We start from the raw sequence: 25,850 nt of genomic DNA, 5'->3' as shown, positions 1-25,850 counted from the left end.
TCTTGATATTAGACCATAAGCCATTATGCTCAGGAACTTTACATCTGTGTCCAGGTATTCGTGTTCTTCCCTACCTTCTCTTCTAGTAGTTTCACTGTATTTGGTTTTATGTGAAGGTCCTTTATCCACTTGGACTTGAGCTTTGTAAAAGGAGATAAGAATGGATCAATTTGGATTTTTCTACATGCTGACCTCCAGTTGCACCAGCACCATTTGTTGAAAATGCTGTCCTTTTTCCACTGGACAATTTTAGCTCCTTTGCCAAAGATCAGGTGACCATAGGTGTGTGGGTTCATTTCTAGGTCTTCAATTCTATTCCACTGATCTTCTTGTCTGTCTCTGTACCAATATAATGCAGATTTTATCACTATTGCTCTGTAGTACAGCTTGAGGACAGGTATGGTGATTTCCCCCAGAAGTTTTTTTATTGTTGAGAATAGTTCTCACTATCTGTGATTTATTTGCTAGTCCAAATGAATTTGCAAATTGCTCTTTCTATCTCTGAAGAATTGAATTGGAATTTTAATGGGGATTGCATTAACTCTGTAGATTGCTTTGTGGCAAGATGGCCATTCTTACTATATTAATCCTGCCAATCCCTGAGCATCTTTCCAATCTGAGATATTCAATTTCTTTCTTCAGAGACTTGTAGCTCTTGTCATACAGATCTTTCACTTACTTGGGTAGATTCACACCATGGTATTTTGTATTATTTGTGACTATTGTGAAGGATGTCATTTCCCTATTTTTTTCTCAGCTTGTTTATCATTTGAGTAGAGGAAAGCTACTGATTTGTTTGAGCTGATTTTATATCCAGCCACTTTGCTGAAGTTGTTTATCAAGTTTAGGAGTTCTCTGGTGAAAGTTTTGGGGTCACTTAAGTATACTATCATTAACATCTGCAAATAGTGATATTTTGACTTGTTTTTGAAGACCAGCCTCAGTCCATGGTGATCTGATAGGATGAAAGGGATTATTTCAATCTTCTTGTATCTGTTGAGGCCTGTTTTATGATCAATTATATGATCAATTTTGGAGAAGGTACCATGAGATGCTGAGAAAAAGTTATATTATTTGTTTTAGGATGAAAGGTTCTATAGATATCTGTTAAATCCATTTGGTTCATAACTTCTGTTAATTTCATTGTGTCTCTGTTTAGTTTCTGTTTCCATGATATGTCCATTGCTTAGAATAGGGTATTCAAATCCCCCATTATTATTATGTGAGGTGCAATGTGTGCTTTGAGTTTTAGTAAAGTTTCTTTTATGAATGTGGGTGCTCTTGCATTTGGAACATAGATGTTCAGAATTGAGAGTTCATCTTGGTAGATTTTTCCTTTGATAAGTATGAAGTGTCTTTCCTTCTTTTTTGATAATTTTTGGATTAAAGTTAATTTTATTCAATATTAGGATGGCTACTCCAGCTTGTTTCTTGGAATCCATTTGCTTGGAAAATTGTTTTCCATCCTTTTACTCTGAGGTAGTGTCTGTCTTTGTCACTGAGGTGCGCTTCCTGTATACAGCAAAATGCTGGGTCCTGTTTATGTATCCATTCAGTTAGTATATGTCTTTTTATTGGAGAATTGAGTCCATTGATGTTAAGAGGTATTTAGGAAATATAATTGTCTTTTCCTGTTATTTTAGTTATTAGAGGTGCAATTATATTTGTATAGCTATCTTTTTTTGGGGTTGTTGGAAGATTCCTTTGTTGCTTTTTCTAGGTTGTAGTTTCCCTCCATGTATTTGAGTTTTCCCTTTATTATCCTTTGTAGTGCTGGATATGTGAGAAGATATTGTGTAAATTTGGTTTTGTCATGGAATATCTTGGTTTCTCCATCTATAGTGATTGAGAGTTTTGCTGGGTATAGTAGTTTGGGCTGGCATTTGTGTTCCCTTAGGGTCTGTATGATATCAGTCCAGGATCTTCTGGATTTCATAGTCTCTGGTGAGATGTCTGGTGTAATTCTTATAGGTCTGTTTTGATGTGTTACTGGACATTTTTCCCTTACTGCTTTTAATATTTGTTCTTTGTTTTGTGCATTTGATGTTTTGATTATTATAGGATGAGAGGAATTTCTTTTATGGTCTAGTCTGTTTGAAGTTTTGTAGGCTTCTTGTGTGTTCATGGGCATGTCTTTCTTTAGGTTAGGAAAGTTTTCCTCTATAATTTTGTTGAAGATAATTACTGTCCCTTTAAGTTGGGAATCTTCACTCTCATCTATACCTATTATCCTTAGGTTTGGTCTTCTCATTGTGTCCTGGATTTCCTGGATATTTTGGGTTTGGAGCTTTTCACATTTTGCATTTTCTTTGACAGTTGTGTCAATGTTTTCCATGGTATCTTCTGCACGTGAGATTCTCTCTTCTATCTCTTGTATTCTGTTGGTGATGCTTGTATCTATGACTTATGATATCTTCCCTAGGCTTCCTATCTCCAGGTTAGTCACTCTTTGTGATTTCTTTATTGTTTCTACTTTCATTTTTAGATCCAGGATGGTTTTAGTCAACTCCTTCATCTGTTTGGTTGTGTTTTCTTGCAATTTTTTAAGAGGTTTTGTGTTTTCTATTTAAGGGCTTCTACCTGTTTACCTGTGTTCTCCTGTATTTCTTTAAAGGAGTTATTTATGTTCTTCTTAAAGTCCTCTATTATAATCAAAAGAAGTGATTTTAATTCTGAATCCTGCTTTTCTGGTGTGATGGGGTGTCCTAGACTTGCTATGGTGTGAGAACTGGGTTCTGATGATGCCAGGTAACTTTGATTTCTGTTGCTATGTTCTTCTGCTTGCCTTTAGCCATGTGGTTATCTCTAGTGCTGCCTGTACTCACTGTCTCTGACTCGAGCCTGTCTTCCCAGTTATCTTGCTTGTGTCAGAACTCCTCAGATTCTAGATGTCTCTGTGATCTTGTGTTCCTGGGCTCCTGGGTGGAAGATCTCCTGGGACTCAGGCTACCTCTGGGATCCTGAAATCTTGCTCCTCTGAGTGAGTATACTCTGAGTACACTCCTCTGAGTGTGGCTCTGAGTGCTGTGGTCCCTCTGTTGCTCTGAGTGCAGTGGTTCCTCTAGGATGGCTCAGGATACGGTGTCTTCACAGGGAGCAGACCGGCTAGGTGTCTGCCCCAGCCAAAAGGACCAAGGGAGCTGCAGAAGGGGAGTGGTACTCTGAAGGGTTGGGGTTTGGGTGAGTGATGGGTTCTTAGTTCCCTAGGCTCCCAGTTGCAGCTCTGGGGCATAGGACTGTGGGAGAGGGTTCTTACCCGCTGCTCTGAGTGCAGGTTCCTCTAGGATGGCTCAGGATATATCAAATTTATAACTTTTATTACAAAATAAAACGTACAGTTTAAAGTCTAGAGATGTTGATTCTGGATGGAAACCAGCATCAAAGAATCCTATAATAATCTCAGCTTTAGGAACTTCCTGGTTCCAGGTATCATTAGTCTAGCTTACCAGTCCTGTAATGACCCAGAGAAAACAGACACCTAAGATGACTCCAACAGAGGAAAACTTTATTTGGATAGATAGTTTTGAAGTTCTCAATGGCTGGTTAGTCATCCCATTTAGCACATCCTAGAGGGAGTGTATGTCAGGACAAGCTGCTCACATTAAAAGAGCCAATTTACAAATAAAACAGGAAAACAAAGGGCAAAGTCGAAATGTCTCTTTGAAGAGCATTCATTCTCTGAAGGATTTCAAGTTGCTGCTCCTGGCTTCAGCTCCTAAATGGTTCACTGCTTCTGAGCAGTTCAGCGGATTGGCGACCAGATCTTCAAATGCAGCCTTGGAAACATTAAATATCTAAACTTCACACCTGGCTTTTCATCAGGGCTCTCTACAATCATTAGAAATCTCTGTAGGAACTTAGAGTAGATTTATATTTTTCAAAATACAATAATCTCCATTACTTTATAATTCTGGCTCCTAAAAAAGATACTGGATACAAAATTATAAATTGGCTTACATGGCTCAACAGAACTTCAAGAATTATTTATCTTACTAGGCTGAAACCTTCAAAGATATTATTTGTTCTCTGACTAGCAGATTCCAAATTAGAAATTATGTGGTCTTACCATTAAAATTATGTATACGGACAGAAAACTTGCCTTGCTGAAAGTTGTTGGGGTTAGGGCTTTAAACAGCATGTCTCTTACAACCTTATGAGGACAAAATATTCAGAAAAAATTCCTAATTCTATCTCTATTATACTTTAAAATCTTGCATTTTTCAAATAGAACTAGTTAGTAACTATGGATTTCCTCACTAAAGAAAAGGAATCCATTATTAAAGTACATTTATGTCAGAAAAGGACCAAAAGAACTGAACTTGTTCTAATTATGTGGATATAAGACTGTTGAAACACATCCTGCTTGGTAGGAAGCAGAAGCTTGTCAGAGTCAGAGAATCTCACACCTGAGTAAATGTTTAGAGTCCAGTTAATCCTAACTTATCTCAAAAACAAAAACCTATTTGACCCATCAAATTTGGTTTAATGGTCCATATTACACCAGAATATTCGTATTTAATTGCTAAATATTTAAACTAACTCTTACACCTAAATCATCCAGAGAGTGTTCTTAGGCAAATCTTGTAAAATTATGAACTTCAACTATCAATTCAACCCTTGGGTTCAAAAGTGTCAGGTACAGCAGGAGTGAGTATAATCTATAATATTCAATTTCAATGATGTTCTACTTGGAAAAAAATATGTTTTTTGGGAACTTTTCAAAGTACTAAATTGTAGAATATTGAACTAAACCTTAAAAACTGAAACTAGAGGGATGCCTGGTGGGGAAAGGGTACCCTCTCAGAGGCAAGGGGGAGGAGGAATGGGATGAGGAACTGTGGGAGAGAAGACCGTGGAGGGGAGACAATGACTGGAATGTAAATAAACAAAAATAATTTAAATTAAAAAAATGAAACTACTTGAAACATCAAATTGTACAATTGCTGACAGGTCAGTGTGGGCTCCATGAATTCTACCATAATATTACAGGTGTCATACAGAGTTGCAGAATACTGACAGCCAGCCTACATGTGAACACAGGACCACTGAGCTTTTTCATTATAGAAAGCTAAATTATTCATTCTGTGATTCCAAATATAAATTTACAGAAAGGACAATGATTTGGCTGGCATTTTAAAACAACTATAAAATGTTTCAAATAAAATCAGACCTCTTTATGGTGACGTTAAATAAATGATCTTAGAGAGAATAATGAATTTAGTTTTCAGATTTAATGGGTAAGAAAAGATGTCTAAAGCAACCTCCAGTGCTTCAGACCATGGTGAGACCAAATAGTCCAAAAAATACCCCTAAGAGGAATTCAGGAACACAAACAATTTGAAAGATTGACTGGTCTAACATTCTTTAGAATACCCACCCACAGTAGAACCTTGATGAGCTAATGGCAAATTTCAGCCTGTAGCAACATAGTATTCCTAGTATTCTACATATTTCTATATAGTTCAATATTTCTAAATACTTTATTCATTTTCTTTAAAATTAAGCTAAATGCATTTTTATGAAACTTTTATTTAATGTCTACAATTTTATAATTAAAAACACATATAGTAAACTATATTCTTCTTCTATATGCTGGACTTTCTCCCCTTCCCCATGTACTGGTATGTTTGTTTGTTTGTTTGTTTGCAATTCTGGCCATTGAACACAGAGCCTTGGTCATGTTAGACAAGTGCTCTGCAACTGAGTAATGTCTCTAATGCTCACATCTTATCTTCTCATCAGTATGAGTCCCTTGTCCATTAAGTTCATTTTCCTATATATTTTGTCTCATTTTGCTTTCAACAACTGGATGATTTTCTTTGGAGGACCCATTCTGGGTATTTTTAGCATTCTTTCTAGAGGAGAATAGCCATAGCTTAGCAAACTCCAGTCTTGCTCTGCCTATTTGATATCTCAAGCCTGCAAAAAATAAATCAACTTGTCATTAAGAATAGATATAACAAAAAGAGCTCACTGTATCCCATAACCATGTTACAGTTTTCTCTCCTTTATCTCACACATGGTACATGTTTCTAAGACTCCTTTGCAATTACATGGAACTTAGCTATTGCAATATATGTAGATATTATATAGCTATTCCATCTGAACTGAACATCCTATCTTTGAAGGAAGTGGGCTTTCAGAATAGCCAAGAAACTGATACAACTTACAGAGTCAGGAAGCTTGTGAAATTCACAAGACTCAAGAAGGTAAGAAAGTTATCAAGTTTACCAATCCCTTCCACAAAGTTACATAAACAGAGAACAGTATCTGGAAGGAAGAAGGGCATTCTCCAGAGCAGCTGCCTTCAAATTGTCCAAGGAATTACAGGGATGAAGCTTTCTTGGAGTATTAACTGCACTGAAGTGTATTTTTTTTAAAGGTGCCTTTCCATTACTTATGTTTCTGTCAGAATTCCTTCATTGTTGCTTCTGAACGTAGTCACAGTAAATTAGTTGCTTCAACAAGGTAGATGTGAGTATACTGAATGGAATCCTTTCCTTGATTGGCTGTCAATGCTTTATCTGAAGAAAATGGACATGTACTCAGGTTTCCTAAGAAAAATTTATATAAACTAAATGGTAGTCTGAAAAGAACTGGAAAAGGTGAATTAGAGAGAAGTACTTACCTTGTTCTTGTGATGGTCAATAAGGCAAGCAATTGATGGTGCTCTCTTTGAGGGTAGAGCATTCATAGGAGAAATCTCGATAGCGTTCCATTTCCCCATATGATATGAGACCTCTTTGATATAGTAGTGGTTCCATGCTCCTAGTATGAATGCTAAGTCATGCAACCAAAGCTGAGCTGTCAATATGCGAAATAATTTTGGAGAATCCCAGGGTGACTATTTTCTCTACCTTTTACAGAGTAGCATATCTTGAATAATTGAATCAGCAATGCAAGTAGCTAGGACATAAATAGCTGATGTAGTATAGACTATGACAATATGTTTTAGTTTTTGAAAGGAGAAAATATGGGATGTAAACTGGCTGTGTGTCTACTGTGAGGCCTTTACTGTGGGCATGAAGAGATAAAACTGATGCATAGCTGTCTGATGAGAATGAACTTGTCTACCTAAAAGCAAGAACTGCAGTGGAGAAGAAAAAGACATGATGGTGCTGTTCCCACCATTACAGTATGACTTGGTACAAAACCTGGATATGATGGAGAAGGAGATGAAGATATGGGATTGTCTTTCCGCTGGCATGGTTCCAAAGGAAGAATAAAGGTTAATGATCCCCCTCTAACATCCCCAAACAATGGATCTTCAGGAAGAATTAAATAATAAGCGTAATTAAGAGTGAGGTATGAAAGGGAGAATACATCTCTCAGATCCACATTTTAATACAGAAGAAGGAAAAAAAACAATGGCTCCAACTGTCTGTTTTAGCAATAACCTGGTAGAAAAACTGTAATAATCACAGAATAGTCTAGATTTGAACAGCTTGATGGGAGCCTTATGTGCTGCAGTGAGTCTTGCTAACAGTTTTTTTCTTTTTTTTATCTCCTTAGCAGCCCAAAATTAATTGGTATTTGGATGGGAAAGAAATAGGCTTTCAGAGATCATATACCCTCTGTGAGCAGGCTTCCTTATCTAACACTTGTAATATCTCATAGAATTGGGAAATCCCCTGGCAAAAACACCAAAAATATCAGATACAGCGCTTCAGTAGAGGAACTCTGCATCATGGAAAAAGGCAGTACTAGAAGCTTCAAGGTCTTTGGTGAAAAATATCACTACAGGACAAGTTACCTCCCTACACATTATTGGGCAGGGAGGTCCTTATGAATCTATATGTTACAACCATTGTCTTGGTACCAGAACTAGAATGTAGGACTGAATTTATGAAGCTATCACTTGTTTTGGCTATAGGACATGGTGAAATCTATTGTAGACTGAATGAAAAGCTCTGTTGCTCCGTCGCTTCTGTAGTGGAATGCCCTGAACAGACTGCTGGAGGAGACTTGTCATTGACAGTATTGTGCAATTATTGTTCATTGCAATGCCAGCATATCATATAAATATAATGTCCCATGCAACAGTGGTATGACTTTTATGTGTTCACTCTACTGTTGTCCAATTGGATTCAAAGCCAATTTACTGGAAAGAATCTATGTCTTACATTTTAAACTAAGTTAGAAACTTGTGGCTATCTCTGTTGAACTGCATGATAAAGGTTGTGCTTATGCCCATAAAATATTGCTGGTGTCAGCAAAGACCATGGAAAGAAAAATGGAGTAATTGGCTATTACTTCTTGGGATTCATAAATGGGAAACTTAAGAGAATATGTTATTCTTTGAGGCATGGTGTCATAAGGCCCAGCAATAAATGCAAGAAAATGGACAAATGTGTTAAATTTCCAAGGCTTAAGGGAATATCACAGAAGAGGATCTGGACGGATGTATGAACTAATGAATGGTCAAAGTGTTACAGCCATTTCCTCTGAGTTACAGCTTTCTTTCATAGATATAGGTATCTAATAAGACCCAGAAAGTAATGCAATTTTGAGGCTAGGGAAGGCAATGAAGTTTAAAATAGTTGAGAAGCTCAGAGAGCAAGAGATCATGAAACCCCTCCCCCCTCAAGTTTATATAAGCAGTGAACAATTTCTTAGAAGAGAAAGCTCTCATCAGTGGAATTGCCTGAAAGCTGAGCAGTGAGCTCCAGGGATGTAACTTTTATGATTCATCACTCATGCAGGATTGACCTTTGTGAAGATGAAGTTGCCTTTGCCTTATCAATGCCCTGTAAGCAACTCAAATCAACTTATTGGTTTATTCGTCTAGACTTGAGTGAAATAATTTCTCTATGCTTAATTCATGTATTAATGTCATTCCAGAAAAAAAAAACACAGTGGGACTTATGTATCTAAGCTCTGGCGTTACAGCACCAAACCATTCTCCTGAACTACCAGATACACACTGTTAAAGGAGCATACTTAGTAGAACACTGCACAGAAAAAAAAATGGAAAGTGTAAATGGTAAAAATCTAAGTCAGTGGATGAGTTATAAACAATTCCCAAACTCACTTGCCATGGGCATTAGACCATGCAGGAGTAAGAAATTCACTTTTCCTTTATTAGCTCATTGGGAATTTGTATAAGCTTGTGAAATCTGAAATTAGTTTTAGTCATCTGTTCATCCTTTCATACATATGGTAGTATAATAACTAGCAAAAATTACTCTGATGGTGATTCCTGTGATGTATTACTGGTCAAGCTATTTTTATCCACTTCTATTTATTAGAAGTCCCCTCATGTAAGAGTAAAGTTTGACTCTCACATTTACCTAGAATGGTATGACTACTTTCTTGAAAAAACTGGTTTGTAATACTAGAGTGAAGTGGGACAGCATAATGTGGAAGGGCAAAAATAAGGGAAGCAGAAGTCAGCATCACAATGTCAGCAATCATTGTGGAAGAAGCACTGGTGTATACTCGCAACTGCTGTTCCAGCCAACACACAGTGCTTAGCTGCACTGTTATTAGAATAAAGCTCATTATTACTAGCAGATCATCTTGATTTCTGTCACATTTCTCAGAACATCGTCTTTCTTTATCTTGTTGATTTTTTCTGAGGTTGGGTTGTTTTTGTCAATAATGATAAATGAAATTAGATTTAGGCTTTATTTTTTATTTCCAAATTATTTTGTCCCACTTTTGAATAATATGAAGTATATCCTATTTAAGTGCAGTACATATTTGCTAATGAGAAAATTTGTTTCTATATACACATACACATGCATGCAGCTTGATGAAGCTAATAGAACAGTTTTGATACCAGAATTAATTGGTGATAAATTGTTTCAATGAACTACTTTCACATTTTGGATAAATATAAATAGTCTTTATAATCTTTCTAAGGAATCAATGGGTTAATTTCAGCTCTGACACAGTCTCAGCTAGGCTCTGCCCAATTAACACTATGTCTCCAGATTCTAGCAATCTCAAGAATCACTCCAGCTGTTTCCCATCCCACAATTGTGTTTGATCTATTCAGGCAGCAGTCTGACTTTGATGGATTGAAACTAGTATTAAATTTCTCTAAGATATTTGCGATTATAGTGCAGTGTCTTTTTACCACCTAGCTCTGTGTGTTTCTTTTTTCATCCACTTAAATTCCCATACCTATATCACACAAATTCTTCTTTCTTCTATCAGACTAGCTCTTTCTCACTCCCAGGTTCCTTAATGTCTATCTTCATCATATTAGACTATACTCCACCATGGACACACAATTCAATTGATTTTCTGTTATGACACAAATGACTCCTCTTTTGTAAATCCCTATATGCTCCAAATACTGAAAAAATTCTCCCATTCTTTGCACCATCTGATCCCTTTGTTTCTACTACCCACACAGCAGGGCTTATAATAGAGTTTCATGTTCTAGTTAATTATTCTCACTGGATCGTAACCTACACAGGAGGAGACATCACATTTTTATGCTGTTCATGGTATAGAGGCATTATATATGAAAATGCCTATTAAATCTTTGGTAAAGTGGGAAAAATATATCAGAATGGAGAATCTCAAAAGGTATTGTGAGATTGTTTTAAAATTCAGAGCGGAAAAAATAAGCCAAATTTAATTTATGGAAATTACTTATGACTTAATATTTTTGGTGTGAGTAGTGTTGATCATGTATTCTTGTGCAAGCTATTTTCCAAAACCATTGTTTTAGCAGAAAACTTGGTAAGTCAGTAATAGAGCATTTGCTTTCTATGCCTAGGGCCCCATATTAGATTCCAAACAACAAGCAAATAAAAATAAAACTAACACAACAGAATAAAATGATCCAAATGTTTCAATGCCAGTACTCAATGAGGTCTCAATCTGAAATTCCAAATTTATGAGAAAAAGTCTTTAAGGAAACAATAGGAACTTACAGTAATGTTTTAAATTAGGAAGCGCTGACTGTAAGAATTATTCCAAGATTCTAGTATTAAAAAAAACAAATATACTTTCAAACCTTCTTATTTTACATAATTTAAAACTTTATATAAATATATTTATGGAAAGTTTTGATAATATAATTAAAAAGTAATTAATTCAATAGGTACCATGGTTTTAGAAATCTTCATGTTGTACTCAATTCAGTAAGGATGTACAAAACATCAAAATGGCATAAAAAAGTCTAAGAAAACTGTGAATGAACTGAATTTCATAAAAATATTCTAACAAATTTTCCCATATAGATAAGTTTTCGGAGTTGTATATAATGGTGAAGAAAATTAAGGGAAATTTGAGTTGAACAATAATTTGTTTTTTTATTATTAAAGAAAATAATAAAAACTGACAATGTAACATGAGAAACTGCTCTCTTTGATGATGATGGAAAATAGCAATAAAAATTATTCATTAAATCATGTAAGTTGTTGAATACATCTCAGTGTATATGTGTGCTTATCCTAGCCAACTTAACAGTTATGTTAGCATTAAAATCTTAGTGAAGAACTGACTTTTCAAATATAAATAACATGTTTGGAAGCATACCTGAGAAATAAGCTTCAATTTGTAGGAATAGATTTTTAAAAACCTACTTTAATAAGGGTTCTTAAATATTTTAACATCCCTTCTTGCTCACAAGCACCAGTGGTAGTTGAAAGGAAAGGATAGTAGGGCAAAGGAAGATATGTACCTGTGAGAAACAGTTCCTTGGAACAATCCCAATCCTTGTTGTCAGGATAGCAGCAGTTGAGTTTACAGGAGTCAGCAGCAGTAGCTTGATTCATTTGCAAACACCATTCACAAATCAGCAACAGCAGTTTGATCTAGAGGAAACTACAAGGCTCTACCAATCATCCCAAGTCCATCGAAGTGGCAAGAAGCCACTGGAATATTATAAGAAATTCTTTGGTGCATTTCTCTGTACAAAGTCATAACAGAGAAAAGTCAATGTAGAAGGCAAGGTAAAACAAGGCCACAGCATCAACAGTGAAGACCAGCATATGTAAAGCTCAGCTAACACCAGTAAAGAGTGGCAAGGTGGACCAATGCCACACAACATCATCCACCATTGGTTGGGTTATATTAATACCCTCTCCAAACATACTATGTTCTCTAAAGCATCCACTCTAACAAAACACCACATGTCATGTTTTTCAGGAAGTTTCCAGAAAAACATAAAGTGTCTTTTCTCAGCAAAACATTCTCCCATGTGTCAGCAAAATATCCTCTCATAAGATAGTTTCCAGAAAAATGTCACTTGAAATAATTGAGTCTCTGAAGAAACTAGAAATTTCCACTTCACAATAACTATTTCTCATGCAAGAGAAAATACCCTTTTATGACCACTTGCCTTTTAATCTGTAACTTATCAAACTTAAAATGCTTATTTAAAATTTTATGAATTTTTGAAACCTAAAAAATAAAGGAAAATTATGTCCATGTTTTACCACCCAAATCAATGACTATCAGTATTTTCTAAATTTTATTAGCTATTTTATTCTTTCTGCTATTTTTCATATTTAATGTCACCCAAGAGTAAAGACAATGTCCCAAATATACATTGAAGCAGACTACAATTGAGCTGTAGCCTACTTCTTTTATTTTGAAACATATTTTTATCATTCTAGTTAATGTAGCCTTAAACTAACTTGGTAGACTAGGAAGGTCTGATTATGCAATTCTCCTGCCTTAGTCTCCAAAGTCCATGGGATTACAAGCCTGTATCATCATGTATAGCTACATTTTCATTTTGATTTGTATAAATTTTTAATTAAAAATGTATTTGGATTGAAACATGTCTTTATGAGTTACCATGATCATTTGATGATTTGACACACATACACAATGTATTATGGTTAAAGTCAATAAAGTTAGTATTCTCACCTCTATCAATTATTTTCTTGTGTACTTCAATGTCTAAGTTTATAAAAATTGGTTTACATTGCAGATACTCTACTGTATGCAACACTAGAAGTAATCATCTTATGTACCTCCTAATAGTATCTGTTGTCAATTTCTCTTTATATCCCTATATCTTAGCTGTCCTAACCTCTGGCGAGCTCTGTTCACATCTGCTTCTAGAAGATCAACATTTTAGCTTCCACATATAAATGGATATGTAATATTTCTTTTCTATATCTAGGTTATTGGACTCCAGAATCCCACAGTTTCATCTATACTGTAGCAAGTCAGTTATCACTTTTACAGAAATGTGTTTATTTTGAATCCCATCAAATTTTGAGGCAAAATTTATGTTATCAATCTTCAGGGAGAGTCTTTGTAGATAGACAGAAAGACATACTTACATAGGTGACATAGGAGGGAAGGGAGACTATTCAGATTATATTGTAAGATAAAATAACCTATGTTTAAGGGAGGGAGGACAAACTAAACAAGCCATGGAGAACAAGCCAGTAAGCAGAAATTCTCCACATCCTCTACTGCAGTTACTGCCTTGAGTTTCTGCTCTGACTTCATTTGGTAATGGACTGTAACTGGATTATTGTAAAGTAAAATAAAACTTTTCTTTTTCATCAAAAAATCCTGAAACATGGGATTATAGCCCATACAGTAAGTATGGTGTTTTCCAGAAACACCAAATACACAATAATCATAGGAAAAATAAAAAGTAAACATTTAGCATTTAGAAAAAAATCTTATCCTATTTCTCTACCATAAATGAAATCATCTGCTCACTGGTCACAGGACTTCAATGACCAAACAATAAGAATATGCTAGGGATAAATAAAATCACAATCTGCAATATCTCATCTTCATTGTTTTCCTATGACATTCATATTAAGTTTCACTTACTTCAGGTGTGTTGGCTCTTTTAATAATAACCACGGATATGTCTGTTGCTAGTAAACTAATCTTCATAAAATTTAATGCATTCAAATATTTCATGTTATTCCTTCCATAGGAAACTATAGCTTGTCTTGTCCTATTGTGCTCTGTTTACCATACATATCACATACAACATTACCTGTCACAATATACACTTTTACTTAAAATTAATTAGTGTATGTATTTACTTACATTCCAATCTCAGTTTCCCCTCCATCCTCTCTCCACATCTATCCCTCTTGACTAACCTCTCTCATCCTTAGGTCCTCTTCTCCTGTGTAATGGGAGTCCTCCTGTGGATAAGAATCCTCTTTGGAATATCAAGTTGCAGTAGGACTAGGCACAACTTTTCCTATTGTGACTGAACAAGGCAGGCTAGTTAGGGAAACTGGATCGAAAGCAGGCAAGAGGGTCAGAGACAGCCCTTTCCTGTCTAGGTTGCTGTCCCACTCCCTTCATTGGAAGCCTTTTCTGGTTACTGGAGATAGCTATTTCAGGTTCCATATTTCCCATTACTAGGCACACCCTCATAGAAACTCCTTGGAGTTTCTATTGTCCCATGTTTCTAGATTGCTCCTGCTTTCTTTTCCACCCTCTCTCCTATTCACTGCTCTCTCTCCGTTAACTCTGATGCCTAGTCTATTTTCCTTATTCAGTGAGATTCAGGTGTCTCTCCTTGGGCTTTCCTTGTTACTTAGCTTCTTTGAGACTGTGGATTGTAGCATGTTTAGCCAGTACTTTGTGGCTAATATCCACTTACAAATTATATATACCATGTTTGTTTTTCTGGGTCTGGGTTACCTCATCAAGACGAACTTTTCAAGTTCCATCCATTTACCTGAAAATTTCATGATTGTTTTTAAATAGCTGATCACATAAATGTTTCACATTTTCCTTATCCATTCTTCTGTTGAAAGACTTCTAGGTTGTTGTGTGTCTCGCAATTATGAATTAAGCTGCTATGAACACAGTTGAGCAAGTGTCCTTGGAGCATAGTGGAGCATTTTGGGGGTATATTCTCAGTAGTATAGCTGGATCTTAGGGTAGAACTATTCTCAATATGCTCTTAATGGAGGCCTATAAAACACACTAAAGTATTGTAGTAAATATTCATCTTAACTGGGAGTTTCTATCCTGCCTTAAATATTCAATTCCCAGATAAAATGAACACTTTTTAAAATATTTATAATAAGCCTTAACCGTCACTAGAGCTGAGCAGATATCTACACTCTAAGGTATTAGTATCTACTTCTTTATCAATAACCCCATGATATGATTTACCATTTTTGTCAGGACTTTTATTACTCTGACTGGCCAGCCCTCATGGCCAGTTCTCATGACTGTTTGTCCCATGGTGTTTTCTGCTGTCTTCACCTTCTCTCTTCTCCCTTGTAATCCTCCTCATATCCAAGGCCTAGAAACCTAAACCACACCTACCTCTCTTCTGCTCAGTGATAAGTTACTGGCATCTTTATTCAACCAATAGTTTTAAATTAAGCAACAATGTCACATAGCATCACTTAATATCTCTCATCTATGAGGCAACCAGACCTTGGATGCCAATATTAACATTATAATACATAGCAAGAGACCAAATCTCAACACTAAAGACTGAACTAAGTTTACTTTTGTTTTGTTTCATTTTGTTAGTGTTTGGGAATGATACTTGGAAATAACTGGTTAAATGAGATCACGAAGTTGTTCTCTCATAAATTAGTGTCTTTATAAGAAGAAACATACAGCCTGTTTCCATTGCCATATTATGATATCCTATGAAGGTAGCAATCATAAAGTCAGGGGGAGAGGTAGAAGGAGAAGGCATGTAGCCTTCATATTTGTGAGAATGTATTTGGCTTGTGTAACAGAATCGGCTTAACCTGATGTTTGTGTAGGTTAACTGCATACTTTCTAAGCACTTAATGATGAGGAAAATCATCAAAAAGATATTGTCATTTGATTGATCACAAGTGCAGAATGTTAACTATCAAGTTGTTAAAACAGAAAATAAAAATCCAAACGCATCACAAATGGATTTCAAGTGTCTAGTCCAAAAATTTAGTTCATATCACCTATAACTGTCTCCTCGGCTAACAACCTTGACTCTTTGCTGTTCTTACCATGGGGCTCAGCACTTGTTCCCTCTACCAGAAAATCCTTTCTATGAGTGACTGTAAGTTGTCTTTTCCACTACTAGCTTCTGATCATATTTCATCTTTACTAAATGGGACTTTCCCCCTCCATTCTTTTGAAACACACATCTATTTCTATCTCTATCGAGGTCACAGTAATTATATGGCATACACATATGCATACTGATTTCCTTATCAACATCAGTCTTTGTTATAAAGGACTCTCCATAAGGATGGAAATAAATTTCAAGTTCTTTATTGCAGTATTTCCATTGCATTGAAGAACACCTAATAGAATTAGCAGTAAGAAGGTATTCGTAGAAAGGTTTGCTGGATACATCTAATCCTGATCCTTGATCACACTGTGGCTAATATTTACATTGTTCCTTAAAACTATAAATCAGCCTACTTAATCCCCAAAAGGCTAGGAGAGGTCCAGCAAGTGACTAATGTGGAATACACTATCAGAAATTTGCTCTCAGATATTTATTTAACCTTGAATATTAATGACACGATCTATGGTAAAATCAAAATATCATCTTAGAATCAGCATTGAATTGAAATTCTAATGTCTATATTAAGAGACTATATTAATGTGTACTATATTATAAGGGATTTCCCATATTAACTTATGGCTGCACTTTCCCAAGTAAGGATTTAGTTAAATACTTTGAGGCAAATACAATTTGGAAAAATCAGTAAATATATAACTAAGCATTTGCCATACAGGTGGTGAGCTTGTGAAGAATTAAGAAAAAGAAAAATATAAAATGAAAAACATGTATAACTCAATCCAAAGACTTTACAATTTAGAAGGAAGAGGAACACAGGATTTAATTCTAACTTAACTGGATCTAAAAATATTAGCATAGTAGGAGAGGAAGTATATTCTTTGGAATCAGAAGACTTTCCTTAGAATTCTAATTTCATTAATTGCTTGCTGGGTTATTCTGTAACACGTTTTCATCTCTGAATTTATTCTGTGATCTTTAAAACGGAATACTGATAACAATGCAGCTGACAAAGCTGGTGACATTAAGTGAGGCTGAATTTTAGAAATTACCAAACTATAAATAGCATCAATTGTATCCATAAGAAACCCTGGTTGTTCTCACCGCCCTTCTATTATTGCACTTTCTGCACTGTAAATTAGCATTTTTCTTTTATTATCACATAATTCTTTGAATCCTACCCTTGACACAAGACTTCCTTAAGATTGCTAGGCCTGGCACATTCATCTGAATTTGGAAGTTGCTTTATAATCTGGCAGAAGAAGATGATACAGCGAAAATTCTTGAATTGTGCTCCAAGGATTGGCTTTTGGGGTCTTATAAACAGATTCTATAGCTCTGCATTTGCTTCCAAGGTTACCAACTAGAGTGTGTCCCATTATCCCACAGTCGTTAGTGTCATAGTAACATATTCATAACTGCAGATGCTGAAATAAGATAAGAAGACACAACAGAAGCATACCTGGAGCAGTTATTGAATAAAAATTTATAATTACATTACATCCAGTTTACAATTTGAAATCAGAGAAATCAGTTAATTACTTTTGTGTATGAAAAGAAGAAATTTATTTTTCAAATTAAATGCTAAGTAGATTTATAAATGCAAATTCTCTCCCAATTGTTAAATACAATTTAAGTTCAGCCTAGAGGGAAAAAAGATTAAAACTCAATGAAAAAATGTTCTGTTGTGTTGATCCACAGTATCTCTTTGAAGTATTCTTGATTCTTGATTCTCACTTACTCTGCAAAGACAAGGTTTCTGTCTTTGATTTTTTTTCCAGCTGTGTTCTAGCCTCCTTCTCTACAGGAAAGAATACCAATTTGTCTAAGGCTAGCCCAGCAGTAAATACCATGCTAAGGATGGGATTTAGCATGGAATTTGCTGAGCAGTTTGGATCTTCATTTTAAAACATACAGATTTTTTCTGCAGCTGAACGTGATCAAGGTTACTGTGTTAGTTGAAATTCAGAAGGAGGTCACTGTTTATTTATTTCATTCCTTAATACTCAGATACGACTGACTTTTCTCCTTTGTATAGTCCATTAAAATTACTAAGAAAAACAAAACAGTCTATAAATCTTACAAATATGTATCCTTGGTAGTGCAAGCAGCCTTTCACAGAGGGTCTCTCTTGAACAATTAAGAGTGCTAAGTGACCTAATGAATTCCTACATTTGTTTTAAAAGGAAGCATGAGCAGCATTTCTGCATATCATGGTCGCCAGTTTTAGTAATGGACCCATAACTGAAAGTGTATAAATCAATTGATGATGAATAAGGAAAGAAAAGTTTAACACTGTGCACACACACATACACACACACACACACACACACACACACACACACATACATATATTTACTTCCTGTCTCTTTGTGTGTTTATTGTAGTATTAAAAACAAGAAAAAAGATAGAAATAATACATTGGTTATAATAACTGCATATTTGAATACTCGTTTGCAGTTTGCCAAGTCTTTTGCACTGTGACACATGGGAGAAGGAATAAAATTTGACTCCTAGAAATCTTCGTTTGATCTGGTATCTAGGCATTTCTACTTTTCCAGATAAGTCTCTCTGTGAGTCGTTGCATTATCATCCTATAAAGAGATTCAACTGTCAGCCCAGTTCACCTCTTACAGTTGCTGGAGGACAGTTTGGATTTAAAGGTGAGAAAGAATGAAGGAACTGATAACTCTGAGAGCTCCTCTGAGGTTAGTAATTCCCACAACTTCACTTCTTAAATGCAGCGTAGTGAAGGAAGCACAACAGCTCGTCTAACAGATGGAAGCAAAATGTATCACATTGGAGATTCGTTGTGTCTAAAAAGCAAATATTCAATCTGCAAATGTAATTTTCATTCATCTTATGTTTAAAGGGCTATTTGGAAGGATAATGTGAGATAAAGCATATTTTCAGAGTTAATTTCTTGAATAGATAAAATTGCTAAATGTGAGGAAAATGAGAAATGTCACTGAAGAGCACAGATATCAGCCTTATAGACCAAGGTCACAGGAAACAGAGCCTTGACCTCTGTAAAATGTTTGAACTAGGAAAATCCTCTGAAGAATGAGAACTAGAGAGAGAATAGGAAGATATGTTTACAAATACCTTGAGATTAGAAGGTGAATTCATATCAAGCCAATATTGCATTTGCAACTTTGTAATGAATAAACTTTTCAACAATACAAAGTTCATATTGTCTAAGCTTGGTATAAAAAAAAAAACCTTAAAAACAAAACTGTCAAGGATTGGGAAAGAAGAAAGAGAAGTAGAATTCAATGATTTTTAAAATTATGGAATAATGTTTTATAATTGAAAAAATGGAAAGTTTGGAATAAAATATGGTTGGATGACTCTTTCTCACATTGCTGGTGTGTCATGCAACAAGTTTCATAGTCACTACTTAGTTTTCTTGGAGTACGTCCATCTTACAACAGCCTAGATTCTAAGACATTAGCTACTAATTCTTACTTTTAAAGGAAGATAGTGATTCAGTTTTAGGTCCCATAGAAAAGATAGTTCTGAGGGAAATGGCTTTACTGACTAGCAGAGTCTAACTTAGACACAGGCTTAAGTGTGCCTTGAGCAATGTCACTAATTCCTGTGCTCTTATATGGAGCCTTTTGAAACTTATTACTCTATATTACACAGTCACCTTTGTCCTTTATAAGACAATTGACACTGTGATATTTTGTTACTTAACATTAATTTTACATCTCCCTTCTACCCTCCAGAGTCAAGGAAACATCTACAAAATAGTATATTCTCCATGGCTGCGACAGAAAGTCAGCTGTGTTTTACATTTCAAAACCTTGACTTTTCTGAGTTTTTTATTTGATTATTTATTGATCTGATAGTTGATAAGCACTAGCACCAATTTTAGTGAAGCAAGGCAGGAAATATTTTAAAAGTTCAAGATATTAAAAAATTTAAATGGCACAGAGTTTATTCTAGAAAAAATGTTACTTTATGACAAGATGATAGGATAATAAATCTGTAGGCTCCTTCTCAAAATCTTTACTCAGAAAGATGGAGACTTTTTAAAGGTTGTATTCAAGTAGATATTGTAAAATAAGTCCTTTCCCTTTCTGCCAAATGAAATCAGTTTAGTTGTAAGTGCTAAGAATGTAGCTTACAAAGGCTACAAGTCATATACAAGAAAGGTGTCCTGACCTTTGGAATATGAAATAATATAATCATGTGGCCTATTTGTATCTCTAAATTCATGCAAAATGTCCTTTTTGTTTCTTGGCCCATTGAAATTTAGAACAATGCAGGGAAAGAAATTCTGGGAAGTGTATTTCTGCCTCTGTAAAGATGAGCCAGTCAATGTCCCCCATAGATCACTTCTTACCTATTTGGCAACCATATTCATCTTTGCACAGTATATTTAATTGAATTTACAAATGAAGACAATAGATAAGTCCCTTCCCTGACTGACCACAATGTCCTCGGTATTCACACACCCAAAGTATGCCGTTCTCTCCTTGTTTGAGCAAACGTATGACCTTTACCTATTAGATTACATTTATGCCTCTTTTAAAGATATCTTGCTCATTTTGATGTGTTCTCTACTAGGTCATGGGACAAAAACTTAACTCACATAAATATATCTTCTTTAAGTGATAACATACTAGAATAGGAGAAAGATAGTTGACACGCTCAAGCATATTTATGTTGAAGAGACACAGAGGCAGATGGGGTCCACATACTCGTGATCTCAGCCCTTGGAAAACAGAAGCATGAGTTTTAAAGATGCAAAGTCATTTTTCCCCTTTGAGCATGAAGACAATTTTATTAGAAAGAAAAAGCCCAAGGTAAGCAAACTGTACATTTCAGCTACTGCTTGGACAAGAAAGGTTGGGAAAAGCAAGGGGGACGCCATGCCTGTTGAGCTAAGCTGACATGGATGCAAATCAGTCAGATGGGAGGCAATCAGCCACACCATGAAGAGGAGAGCTTTAGCGAAAACATCCAAATACTCAGTACCAAAGAAAGCACACATATGCCTGGCCAGCATCTCAAATGAAAAGACAGAAGACTAAAGAAAAAATGAAACAAAAACACCAAAGGGAAGGTTAAGCCTCTCTGAGTCCTCACTCAAGAAAGATACTAACAAAATATCATGGTGGTTCTACAGTAACTAAACTAGATTATGGGAATTCTGAGAATGAAAAGAACATTATCATACTAAAGGTTCAATCATTTATCCAGTTGGTCTTAACATGAACTCACCTTACTGAGGAATGATCCACTGACCAGGTGGTTAGCTGACCTCAAGGGGAAAGACAGTAGTAAATCTCTGCCCAGAAGTAATTTTTTCTCGTTACTTTTCCTTTCTTTCCTTTCCTTTTTTTCTTTTCTTTATCTAGATTGCAATGATTTTCCTTCACAGGGATTTCAGTGCTACTGCAGCATTATGATCTCTGAAGAGGTAATACTGATGTCCTTTTGGAAGTAGAACAAGGATCAAAGTTCTTACACTTTCAACAGTCCTGACTTCCATCTACACAAGAACTTAAGACATTTTCAGCTGATGGCCAAGGATCAAATCAAGGCCCTTATTTCTAATAGACTGCCTCCTTTCTCTCTCCTGTCCTTAGTATCCACGCCTCTAAAGAGGTAAATCTTACTTGCACTGGAGGAACTAGAATGCTGGGTGGGGTAACTGGGTTGGTAGCTGGAACACTCTTTAACATGCATGTACATATTGAGGAGACTAACACATCAAGGGTTAAATTTGTATGAGAGACAGTTTTAGATAGAAATGGGAGCCTTGACTAGCTCCTAGGTAGAAATAGAATGGAGAAATAAAGATAAGAATTATGAGCATTACAGGCTCTAGTCCAGGAATCAGAAGAAAGGCTTTTTAAAATTAAAAAAGAAATTCAATATTTCTCCCTTCCATTTCTGCCGTCCACACTCTCCCAAATATCTCTCTCTACTCTCCTTTAAATTCATGCCCCCTTTTTCACTAATTGTTACTGCATGTATATATGCATATGTGCATACATGTGTATTCCTAAATATAACCTGCTCAGTCCATATGTTACTTGTATGTATGTTTTCAGGGCTTGACCTTTCGGGACTTGAAAACAAATTGGTATGCTCTGTCCTAAAGAAGACTACATCTCTTTCTCCCAATTTTTTCAGTTATTTCTAGTTCTTTATGTAGAGTTGAGGTCTTGTGGGTTTTCCCTGTACACTTTAGCATGTTCACTGTTTGGGAAATCATTTTTGGTGAGACTTTATGAGTGTTTCTAGGGGACATGGTCTTACAGCAAACTTTCTGATTCTCTAGTCCTTACAATCATTCTGTCCCCTCTTGCACAGTGTTCTCTGAGCCGTGGGCATAGTAGTGCTTTAAAGATGTATTCATTGGGATGGGGCTCCATGATTCTTCATTTTGATTGGTTGTGGATTCCTGTAGTAGTCTTAATCACTTATAAAGAGAAGGGGTTGTTTTTGTTTGTTTGTTTTGGTTTTTTTTTTGTTTTTTTTTTGTTTGTTTGTTTTTTTTAGAAGAGGTGAGGATGACTTAAACTTACCTTTGTGTATAAGGGCAAATTTTTATAAAATGAATATTTACTATAATTTCTTGATGGGCTTATAAGAGCAATTATCCTTTGGGCTTCTTCTAGGTTTTGCTTTGGTCTCCAAGGCTGGATTCAAATGTGACAGACACAGGATCTTCTTTCAGGCATTCTGATAATTGTTGGATGGGCTAGGATCACAGAAAGTAGCCCCTCTAAAATGGCTTCTAAATAAGAAGAGAGAAGAAATTTAACCATTTGATATTTAGCTTAAAATAATAATTGGCTTATCTCTTCATTACTAGTAGTCACTGCAGTGTAGAATTGAGTTAAATCATAATGTACCATATCTGTATAACAGCTTTCTTACTAAGAAGAAAACTACTAATGAGAAATAATTATTAAAATCGCATCACATAAGAATTCCAGACTAGTGTTTGTGGAGTGTGATCACTTGAACTGTTAAAGAAGCATTAATAATTTTATCTTTGGTTTATGGTTGCCTGTTGAGTGTTTATGATCATGAAGTCATCATTTGTTTCGGAAAAGCCTACAGATTTTTTAGCCTTTCTCAAAATCATTCTTAGCTGCATAGCTTGTTCTAGGCCAGTAAGGGCTATATGAGACTTCATCTAACTCAGAAAAAAGCTGCAGACGCTCAAATCCATCATTACCCTTGTCTGTGCAAACTGTCATATACTGTAACTTGTATTCATAACTTCTTCCTCTATTTACTATCTGCCTTTAGTTAATACCTGTGATAGTCTTGTCCTTTTACTGATATAATATCAAAACCCTTAATTTCCAGAATGTTTTAACCATAGACTCTTCCTCCTTTATCAGATCATTGTAGTTTTAATTGACTTCAATCACAAGGTTACATGAATAATGACTAGAAGCTCAGGGGGCTTCCTGGATTCATGTGTATTCATCCTTACACTCATTGTTAGTAGCAGTTCAATTTCCTTTCTGGCTTTCAGGATTAATTATCCCAAATTTTGCAGGCATCTTTTCCCCATAGATTTCTTTGAAAAGAGAAGCACAAAGTGGCCACAAGGAGTTATCTCCTCTCCGTTAGTGAATGCCACTGTAATGTGTCCTGCTAGAGGTTTTGTATATCCTCTGATAGACTTCCTGTCTTAAAAAAAGAAGACTTTTCAAGCAGTAGAGTCCACAGTTACAGTGACAGGATGACCAAAATTTATTACTACCTCACAGAACAGTCATTACAACCATTAACTTTTGGCCCTTGATGTCATGAGTCCTGAATGAGAAACTACTTATAAATAAGTTTCTAGTTATAAACCTGTTTCACCAAGAAGGATGGATATAACTCTAGGTCTACTAAGTATATTCCATACCTGGTACTATAACCGAATCATCTAAAGGTCGTTCTAATATTTTATCAGGATGGTAGTGTGGGTTAAACATTCTAGGCATGGATGGTAAATTTATAGTCATGATAACTTTGGTCTCTCAAATTCATAACCTCTAATTTTTTAATTTTTACATACATTTGTATATGTGTATAGGAGTGTGCATGCACATACATGTGCATATATTCCTAAATATATAAATACACCTTGTTGAAATAATATTGGACTGAAGAAAAAAGATAACTCAATGAAGAAAAATAGACTTTTTGAACAATTTATGCTGAGAAAATAAAAAGCCACACACATACACAGAATCTTGGAATGGGCCTACGCAAAAATCAACTAAAATCCATTTATTTAACTAAATATAGAATGTAAACTTACAAAAATTTTGTGAGAACACATACCAAGAATATCCAAATGGCTTTGATTTGATGTATAATCCATGAGGAAGTTAAGTAAATTGGATTTCATTATAAGTTTTAAACTTTCATCCCTGTGAAAGATGCTTCAAACAGACAAGGCCCAGAAAGAGAGAAAACCTTTTCAAAACATATCAGATAAAAGAAAATGGTCCATTTGCATGCATATTTTACCAAAGAAAATATCTACATGTCCAACACTATTTGATTATCTTGATTACTAAATTAATAATATAATAAAAATATAATTATTGTGCAATATTATCTTATTACTAAATTCCTATTAAAATAATGACAACCTTTAAAATATCTAAAAATACAAGACACTGACACTTACATATGATAACCAGAATCCAGTGCTATGGAAACTCACACAGACCTGGTGCAGAGGCAGAAGAGTGTGGCCACTTTGAAAAATTCTGTTGTAGAAATTATTTAGTCTCATCCAGGGATTCCTACACTGCCTTAGATCATTTAGTTCCCAGATAAAAAACATACATAAAGATTATATGTGTCTTTTACACACATAATTAAAACATTTGTAGTAAGTCTTAAACAGCCCAAGAGCTGTGTGGTTACCTACCCTCTTTGTTATTAGAATTTACTTTCCTTTGATAACCCTGAATTATTATTTATTATGCTTCATCTGGGCTGCTCCGAACTCTATTTGGCCAGCCCTCAGTCTCACATTTTTACACCTCACCTAACTGATAGCAGTTTTTCTCCCTCCTCTTCTTTTTTCTTCATGGTTCTCTTCTGACCACAAGCCCAGGAATCTTAAACCTACCTCTGTCTCTTCTGCCCATTGGCTGTTGGCATCTTTACTTACAAATCAGAAATAAATTGGGGGCAAGATCATAGGTCTACATATAGACTGTAGGTCTTGGGAGCCCACACTTAGCATTACAATGCATAACAAGAACAAACCGCAACAGACCCCCATGGCCATTTCTTAGAACCTAAAGAGTTATAATATATGATTTAATGATTTTCTTCCTACATATATGTGTAAATGTGTTTAAATATGCCCACATACAAACTTACATAGGAATGGTTAAAATTCAGTTTCCAAAAGGAAGAAAGCCAGGTTGCTTTTAATAGGTGAATGAATGAGTATGTTTGTTCAATGGAAACATAATTATTAAAAGGAGTGAGTTTGCCTACAAGTTAAAGCTGTGGCAAACACTAAATGCACAAAGATGCTTCACGCTTCAAGCAAGAATGTTGGCTAGTATATTTTTTTAATTTTAATTGTCTTTATTCTTTCCTCACAGTCCAGTCACTGTCTCCCTTCCATTCTGCCCTCTAACAGTTCAATCATGACCCCATAAGCAATGGCAAGGGCATCATGTGGCAAGGCCCTGGTGGCAAGTATTTGCTCCATATACAAGACTTGATGCACCATCTGAATTGAACAGTAGCCCCCAGCCACATGCTCTGCTCTTAGGCACATCACATGGCTTCAGATGATGTTGTTGAGGCCACTTTATTGGTCATATCTCAAAGAAACGTCTCCATTCTGACTTCATATTCAGTATTTTTCCAATCACCCTTCCCTTTTATTTACCCTTCCCACTAGGCCCAT

This window comes from Grammomys surdaster, unplaced genomic scaffold, assembly GCF_004785775.1.
Source record: "Grammomys surdaster isolate TR1022 unplaced genomic scaffold, NIH_TR_1.0 125956, whole genome shotgun sequence".
Lineage (NCBI taxonomy): Eukaryota > Metazoa > Chordata > Mammalia > Rodentia > Muridae > Grammomys > Grammomys surdaster.
Note: the sequence above shows the minus strand (reverse complement) of the source record.